The sequence below is a fragment of the Penaeus chinensis genome, chromosome 21, assembly GCF_019202785.1.
Source record: "Penaeus chinensis breed Huanghai No. 1 chromosome 21, ASM1920278v2, whole genome shotgun sequence".
Classification (NCBI taxonomy): domain Eukaryota; kingdom Metazoa; phylum Arthropoda; class Malacostraca; order Decapoda; family Penaeidae; genus Penaeus; species Penaeus chinensis.
The window spans coordinates 23,918,822-23,927,524 of NC_061839.1; the positions used below are offsets into that span (position 1 = coordinate 23,918,822).

At 41.9% G+C, this 8,703-nt stretch overlaps 1 protein-coding gene across 2 annotated transcripts in view; it reads right to left on the minus strand.

The window, feature by feature from the left end:
* Positions 1 to 8,703, minus strand: part of LOC125036567 (neuronal-specific septin-3-like) — a 36,538-nt gene that overhangs the window by 14,951 nt on the left and 12,884 nt on the right. Inside the window, exon 1 of one of the 2 annotated variants that reach the window (XM_047629275.1) lies at positions 4,098 to 4,173. The exons of the other annotated variant lie outside the window; for it this stretch is intronic. The gene's annotated coding sequence lies outside the window, so the exon portion shown is untranslated. Of the gene's footprint in view, positions 1 to 4,097; positions 4,174 to 8,703 lie in introns of those variants that run through there. 2 annotated transcript variants of the gene reach the window in all.

Genomic DNA, 8,703 nt, shown 5'->3' on the forward strand with positions numbered 1-8,703 from the left:
ACCCTCCCCCCCCCCCCACACACACACATATGACGAGACATAAACACACAGAGAAACACACACTTGCGCGCTCAAACACACACACACAGACACACAGACACACACACACACACACACACACACACACACACACACATGCACACACACATATATATACACACATCTCATCATATATCAACATTTACCTATTACGAACACAAAGCAACTTCCCTAACCACTGGCTAGAACGTGGGCACCAGCCCGCACTGCGCAGCTGCCGCACAGGCGCTGTGCCTCCGGACAGTGGCAGCAGCAGGTGGCTCCAGCCCAGATCAGGCATGATTGTTTACAAACACCGCCTGTAGAAGGCAGAGGTCAGAGGTCAGGGGTCGCATGTTGTTGTGCCATTGGGGGGCTTCCGGTGTTTTAATGTCATAATCGACACTTTTCCTGTTTATCGCGATGTTCGTATAAACAAGAGATTCGGGCAAGTGTGCGCATACGCACATACACACGCAAACGCCACAAACACGGCAAACATATCACACCCCCCCCCCCCCACACACACACATACATGCTTTTATATATATATATATATATATATATATATGCACACACACACACACACACACACACACACACACACACACACACACACACACACACACACATATATGTATATATGTATGTATGTATGTATCTATCTATCTATCTATATATATGTATATGTCTTTATATATGATATATATATCATATATATCACATATATATTCATATCTATCTATCTATCTCTCTTTCTATATCTATATGTATCTATATACACATATATGCATATCTTCTCTTCCAAACCCTTTCCTTGGCCCAACACATCCCCGAGACTCATTTTCACAGTTATGAACGAAATCGCCCCAGCTGATTTCTGTTCCCATGTGTTCACCCTTCTTTCCTCTCCCTTCTTTGTCCTCCATCATAAACTCCCCTCTCTCAGCCCTCGCCTTTTTCTCCTATTCCCCTTTCTTATTTCCACCCTTCCTTCTCCTGTTGCCTCCTCTCCCCACACCTTAAACCGCAGACCTTATATCACATTGGAGATCATTTCCTGACATTGAAATTACGTTTTTTTTTATGTAGATTTTCCCTCTTCTTCATTTATCTAACATATTTTGGATAAGCCAGGTTCACTTACCACGCCTGAGAGCATCGGGACATTTCGCAACACTAATGAAAATAAATACAAATAAAATAAAATAAACAGGATTCCTTCCTTCTTTAAAAGGTAATCTTTGCCCATCTAATTTACGGTCTATAAAAGTTACCCATGAAATCCTAGACGAGGTGCAGATGGTCGCACGAGAGGCATGCACACCAGATCAGGCTGATGCCACCTGACGTGTCTGACATACATACAAACAAAACACGTACACATACACAGACACGTGAACATATAACCCCTTCACCCTCTGTCTGTCTGTCTGTCTGTCTCTAGCTCTCTATCTCCCTCTTTCTCACTCTCTCTCTCACTCGCTCACTCGCTCACTCATTCACTCATCACTCACTCACTCTCTCTCTCTGTCCGTCCGTCTATCTGTCTGCCCCCCCCCCCCCCGTCTCTCTCTCTCTCTCTCTCTCTCTCTCTCTCTCTCTCTCTCTCTCTCTCTCTCTCTCTCTCTCTCTCTCTCTCTCTCTCTCTCTCTCTCTCTCTGTCCCTCCCTCCCTCCCTCTCCAGACGCTGAGTTCGCAGTCATCTTCGTCAGCACATAAAGAAAAGGTCAGGAAATGCCAACAGGCGATGAAAAGAGGCATCGGTTGTCTCGTGACTCTGGAGGAAAACAAGAAGGTCATTTAAGGTCATTTAAAAAGGTCGCATCTATAGGTTTTGGCAATATATTGGAGAAATTCGGATTTTAGTCGGTTCCAACCCGCAGAATTAGACGATAAACAAAAATAATAAGTAGAAGAATCAATGACAGCCAAAAGAATTTATCATATCCCAAAGTACGATAAAAAGTATCTACCTACGTGTCAAATACACACAAAGACGCATGTACACGAGAGAGAGAGAGAGAGAGAGAGAGAGAGAGAGAGAGAGAGAGAGAGAGAGAGAGAGAGAGAGAGAGAGAGAGAGAGAGAGAGAGAGAGAGAGAGAGAGAGAGGGAGGGAGAGGGAGAGAGAGAGAGAGAGAGAGAGAGAGAGAGAGAGAGAGGGAGAGAGAGAGAGAGAGAGAGAGAGAGAGAGAGAGAGAGAGAGAGAGAGAGAGAGAGAGAGAGAGAGAGAGAGAGAGAGAGAGAGAGAGAGAGAGAGAGAGAGAAAGATAGAGAGAGATAGAGAGAGAGAGATAGATAGAGAGAGAGAGATAGATAGATAGATAGATAGATAGATAGATAGATAGATAGATAGAGAGAGAGAGAGAGAGAGAGAAAGAGAGAGAGAGAGAGAGAAACAAAAGGGGCCTAAAACAAACAATGCAACAACACACCCTTCTTAACCTTGGTCATTTTCCATCGCATTCAACCCCTCGCAAGAAACTAAATGTTCTTGGATTATTTAGCAAAAGAATGAGGCCATACAAGAAAAATAGAAAGAGACTGAATATATATATATATATATATATATATATATATATAGATAGATAGATATATATATAGAGGGAGAGGAGGGAGGAGGGAGAGAGTAAGATAGAAAGATAGATAAATAGAGAGAGAGGATCTTATCGGACATACGTTTTATACTATTTTAGGAACAAAAAACACTGACCCGGAAACCCTATGTAAATCTCGGAAAGTCGGGCTGATCATATACCATATATGGCAACCTTCTAACCCGATTGTGAATCACTGCCTTATTCAGTGTGTTTTTTTTTTCTCTCTCTCTATTTTCCTTGTTCTTCTCTATCTCTCTCTCCGTCTTCTCCATAAATCTCTCCCTCTTCCTCTCTCCCTCCCTCACCCTTTTCCCTTTCCCTCTCCCTCACTCTTCCCCTTTCTCCCCCTCCCCCTCTCTCTTTAAACATAAGTATATATATATATATATATATATATATATATATATATACATATACATACTGTAGCATAACACTTAGTTTCTTATTTAGCTGAAGATGCGTCTACGTACCTATTTTTCCCCATACACACACACACACACACACACAGAACATATAAATACTAGATGTACACATATGCTTTGGGTCATGGATGTTCAGTTCATCCCCGACACTCATCTCACGCCCAGGAATTGCCGAGGAAATGGCAACACACCCGTCGATGCCTCCGAGTCTGCCCTTCTCGGAAACCCCAACCCCTCCCCCCTCCCCGCTCCCCGCTCCCTCGCCCCTCCTCCCAACCACCCACCGCCGGAAGCCCCGCCCCCTCCCCCTCCCCCTCCCCCTCCTCCTCTACACTCCCCCCTCCCTTCTCCCCTCCGACCTTGCTTCCTCCGTCGGAATGACTCATGCGCCGCTACTGCTCCGTCCGCGTGAACCTCGTGCCCGGCATCGTCTGGGCATCATCTACCAGTGGCCGCCTTTACGTGTTGCTTTATTCGTATTTGTAAACAACATTTTTACAAGTATTCGTTGTATAGATGACGGTATTAATGTTGATGATCATTATTGCGAATAGTTTTTGTCGTGTCCCTTCCTGGTACCAATATAGCTTGTGGTATCAGCAACACTTATAGTTACATTACTAGCAAGAACAGCAGTGGTAGCATTTCTCATCCCTGCTCCTTATCATTTCTCATCGCTGCTTCTTATCATTCATTTTATCTAAACCGATTATCACGATTATGATAACTAATATCACTGCCTGAATCATTATTATCAGCACTGCTATTAGTCATATTATCTTCTTTGTTATTATCCTTGCTACTGTATTACAATACTTCCTACCAAATTTCCATCATCATTTTCACGATCACGTTATCATTACCATTATTAATATAGATTAACCCATGCCTTACGTTTTTTCATTCTTATTGTAATCTTTATTACTCATCGTAGAACTGACTCTAAATTACTACATTCCTTTTTCATCCATCCACATTCCTATGCAAATCACACAATTATCTTTCTTTTTTACTATTTTATAGATCAATTAAGATAAAAGCTTCGCACCCCGTACCTTGATAATCCTCTGACAATCAATTAATCGATCAAAATCGACAGGTATTATCCAATCACTTCCCACGAGTGAGACAAAGAAACACGTGAAGCCTTTCGCCTCAAAATCTGAAATAAACTCCTGCTGCTTTGGGATACGAGGCACTTCGTCAAAGGTCGAACTATTTCCTGTCCCCCAAGAGGTTGTTACAGATAAATCGGTCTGTGTGTCTGAGGGGCGAAATTCCTAGGCTTTCTGAGATTTCCTGAACGATGCGGACAAGATGGGACTAAAAAAAGAAGAAAAAAAAAAGGACGATAAACAAAGCGCAAGTGGATAATACAGGAAATATTGGAAACAAAGGAATGAGAGACACATACGAGGATACACAGATTAACACTTATCAAGGAAACAACGGAGCATACACGTATATGCATGTACTGTACATACATTTTCAAGTCTCTCTCGTTCTGTTTTTTTCTCTTCCCCAGTCTCTCTTTTCGTTGTTTCTGGTTTGTCTATCCGTCTGTTCCATAGGAACACCAGACTTTTATCAATCTTTCTGTTCCGACATTTTGACTCATACGCCTGTAGTGTCTTTTTCTTACATACCATTCCTCTCTGTCTGTCTATCTTTCTCTTTCCCAGGAAATAAGCTTCAAAGAAACGTTACGTATGCATGGTTATGCTATTGATTTAAGTGACCGTGTAAGCCCCACGTGCCTCGCTGAGTCACAACATCGAGTCAGTGAGTCATTTTCACTCGTTTTCGTTTTAGTGATTTATCTAATTCATAATTAATTCATTAACTTATTTATTGGACGTTATCGAAATAACGAGAGAGAGAGAGAGAGAGAGAGAGAGAGAGAGAGATAGATAGATAGATAGATAGATAGAGAGAGAGAGAGAGAGAGAGAGAGAGAGAGAGAGAGAGAGAGAGAGAGAGAGAGAGAGAGAGAGAGAAAGAGAGAGAGAGAGGAGACAAACAAATGCTCTCGAATCAAAATACATTCAAAAGAGAAACATCGTCTCTTGTGGTCTCTTATGTAAGGCCTTTGAGAACACGGTGTAGTATTCTGCGTGTGTCAACGGCCGCGATGGCAGAGAACCTTAGTCTTATTTTATCTTATGAATAATCTCGACGACATCCTGTGATATTATTCCTGTGAGATTACGTTGGCGGTGATATCAACCAGTACCTGGTAGCGAGAAGCTTTAATGTCCTTCTCACAAATGCATGGTTTGCCAAATCACGTTTTTCTGGATCATATGCCTAATATATTGTAATTAAAAAAAAAAAGAAGAAAAAAAAAAGAAGATAAGTGCATCGATCATCGTCAACATCATAGGGTCATTGGAACATAGACTATACACTAGTGTGCTTTATCGAAATGCATTCACGGTTCGAACACAGAAGTTTTGAGACAAGGTTTCAAAGCGCTCCTACGGGTACATGTTGGGATCGAAAGCCCACTGCCTGACCTTCAGACCTTCATCGAGGAGCAACATGTACTTCAAAGGATCAAAGCAACTGCGCCAGACAGGTTTCGACTCCATTCCAGAGCGGCGGCTGGCGCCATGAACCGGACGTGGATGCGCTAGAAAGACGACCCAAAGAACTCGAGACACAAGGTCGCCTGCGTGGATATGGAATACGTCCAGCCATAAGCAATTTCCCTTTGAAAAGATGACCTGAGAGCAAAAATAAATTATATATTGGTCGGAGACGGTGCGAGGCTATAGAGACAGTCGCTAAGAAGCAAAAAGTCTTTTAAGCAGAACATGCTTAGTTTCAACTCCGACAGTAGTAAAAAAGAAGTAATAAAGATGCACGTTCCACTTCCCAATAAATCAGGGCCACCCTTTCCAAAAGGGCCCTGCTCAAGCCTGACGATCCTGACCGTCAGGCTGAAAACTCGTTCATCTTTACATGCGTGTTTGTCCAAAAGTAAACCACTTGTCTTTCTAATCTTGCGGATGTGGCCTAGCTTATGGAAATGAGCAATTGGATACACAGTAGATTATAGGAACAGCAAGATATCACTTTCCGGATATGGTTTTATAGGAGAAGTGATGGGATATGCAACAGATTAGAGGAATAACTAGGTATCACTTTCCGGACGTGCGTTCGTTCTATTCTGGTCTTGTTGGTGTCCACAATCACCGAGGGCCGCCATCCCCTGAGCTTCAAGTAATTCCTGGGCACCGACAACAGCAGAGGGTATGACATTGGATATCACTAGGGCCGTTTGCCCAAGGATGGAATGAGTCTGGAAAGTGAAATAACCTGTTCTCTCTTCTCAAAGACTTAAGTATCTGTTTAACAAACTTTTTTTCAAACATCGTGATTCTTTATAGTATATCAAATGAAAACCTGCCGGCCTCCGCTCTGGAACGTCTACATCAACGGCACAATGAATACGATTCCAGACTGAACACATTAAAAAAGACCCCTCCCGTTTCGAGGTCCCATGGTCAAACAACCGCTTATAAATAGTAATTCAAGACTAATACTTGAAAACACTGTTCTGACAGACCAAACGCACTCACACTCTGGATAGTAAAGACGGATAATGAACTAATAACCGCTTCCTTTTCCTTCCCAGACCCTGTTTCACCTTCCACACTGTCTATCGGGAGCGAACTCACAATATCATCAAACATCAACAACAAGACCTTCCTGCCGCCATAGCAATTGCAGGGAAATTCGCAACTGCGTGTGGTCTATGGGACATAAACACACACTACACCTGGTATCCCTGCAGCTTGCATCACTGCCTGCAGCCTATCGCGTTACCATGGCAGCCTTGACCCGCATTCACCAGCTTTTGCCAGAAAAGAGTTTTACCTTCGGTCAGTTGAATCCAATTGATGCAGTTTGGTATAAATCATGAGATAAGAAACGGATATATATATATATATATATATATATATATATATATATATATATATATATATATACACCCACTCATCGCCATGTAACAGGTAAATATAGTGACTAATACTTGAACATCAAAGTTGCTTTATTGATTCAATTTGTTTTCTCTCTCTACCTTTGATGAAGGTTGATTCTACGCAACCTTTAAGTACGTTTCGACTAATCAGCAAATCATCTAGTTATGAATAATTATGAATAGTCAAATAAGATATTAACAGCTTAAGTACGTAAGATGCAGTAAGATACACCGAATCATCACCTGAAAATGTTCTTACATGATATATATATATATGTATAAATATATATATATATATATATATATGACATAGGCCTCTCTCAATTCACTATTGAGAAGTTATTTGACAGTGCCACCCTTGCCTGATTGGATGCCCTTCCTAATCTCCCGCCAACTTCCCCTACGACACCTGCGTTTGACTTCTCAAGGTGATATGTCGTTTTCTCGACGTGAGTTCGGGATCAAACCAGTAGTCAGAGCGCAGGCATTTTTACGACTGCCGCGGCGGGGAAATGAACTCGGGACCATGAGGGTCGGAGGTAGTGCTCTGATCACTGGACTATCGTGGCAGACACACACACACGCACACACACACACACACACATAGAGAGAGAGAGAGAGAGAGAGAGAGAGAGAGAGAGAGAGAGAGAGAGAGAGAGAGAGAGAGAGAGAGAGAGAGAAGGAAAGAAAAAAAGAAAAAGAAAGACACGTTTTAACAAAGCCATCAATTGTTACTCATCGTTGCCTCGACTCATTAAATTATTGCAACTTCATGGTAGCTGTTGCTCGAAAAAACAAAAAGAAAGAAAGAAAAAGAAATATAGAAAAAAATCCCACGAACGTGATAAGTGCCGACCTTGGTAACTATGTATCGAGGGGGGGGGGGGGTAAATGGAGTGACTCATTGGCAACGCTGAATACTCAAGCTATTCAGCCCAGTCCATCTTTTTCTTCGCAGCTGTCAAGGGGAGGCTTGTTCGCTGCCATAGGGGAGGGGAAGAGGAGGGGGGGGGGGGGAGAGTAGGTCCTGGGGCTGGTTGGGGGGGGGGAGAGTAGGTCCTGGGGTTGGTTGGGGGGGGGGGGTGAGGGGCATCAGGCACGGAAGGGTAGGCAGGGTAGTGTAGGGGGTATGAGGTGGGGGGTTATGAGGCAGGGATGTTCTTATTATTCTTGAAAAGAAGGGGGAGATTGAAGTTTTATAAAGGAATGAAAATAATCGAAGAAAATGATATAATAAAAAACGAGCCACCCTGATGATTCTAGAAAAAAAAAACAATCATTATGAGAATCATTAATAGTAATAATTATATCAAAACTTTTGTTCAGACTAAAATATAAACGAGAACAACAAACATACACAAAACAAACGAAAAACCATGGATAACGTTAATAAAAATGAATAAAACTAATGAAATCAAGGAAGTCTGATAAATATAAAAAAATGATAGATAAAGAGAAACAGAGAGAAAGAACAGGCATAACAGAGGAAAAACGAAAGAGGGAAACGAAACTGATTTACTAAACACTAAACAACTAGAAAAAAAAAAGAAAAAGAAGTAACCACATGCAAAAAAAATAACAAAAAAATCAAAACAAATGGAAAAACCAGAGAAGAAAGAGAGAAAAATGCCCCCAAAAGAAGAAAGGAGGTAGAGAAAAAGGGAAAAAATTAG